This window comes from Buceros rhinoceros, unplaced genomic scaffold (genome assembly GCF_000710305.1).
Source record: "Buceros rhinoceros silvestris isolate BGI_N320 unplaced genomic scaffold, ASM71030v1 scaffold24032, whole genome shotgun sequence".
In the NCBI taxonomy this organism is placed as follows: domain Eukaryota; kingdom Metazoa; phylum Chordata; class Aves; order Bucerotiformes; family Bucerotidae; genus Buceros; species Buceros rhinoceros.
The window spans coordinates 2,466-2,759 of NW_010397532.1; the positions used below are offsets into that span (position 1 = coordinate 2,466).

The following is a 294-nucleotide window of genomic DNA, read 5'->3' on the forward strand; positions in this document are numbered from 1 at the left end:
GTCCCGTTGGGGTTGTGCAGGCGTGTCCCAGGCTGCCCAGGGCAGTGGTGGAGTCCCCATCCCTGGAGGGGTTTCCCAGCCGTGTGGAGGGACAGTGCTGCTGAGGGACAGGGGTCAGGGGGCACCTGGCAGTGCTGGGGAATGGGGGGACTCGAGGAGCTGGAAGGGCTTTTCCAACCCAAACGATTCAGGGATTCTGTTGGGCTCCTGCAAGTATCAGGAACCTGCTGGCATGTGGGTGCTGGACACCACCCCCACGCTGCGAGCCCCAAACCCTCCTCGAGCCTCCCCCCA

The 294-nt window shown here is 65.0% G+C and overlaps 1 protein-coding gene across 1 annotated transcript in view; it reads right to left on the reverse strand.

Moving 5' to 3' along the window:
• CEP131 (centrosomal protein 131kDa) overlaps positions 1 to 294 on the reverse strand; it is a gene marked incomplete at both ends in the record, with an annotated part of 14,900 nt that overhangs the window by 2,069 nt on the left and 12,537 nt on the right. The gene's annotated exons all lie outside the window — the stretch shown is intronic.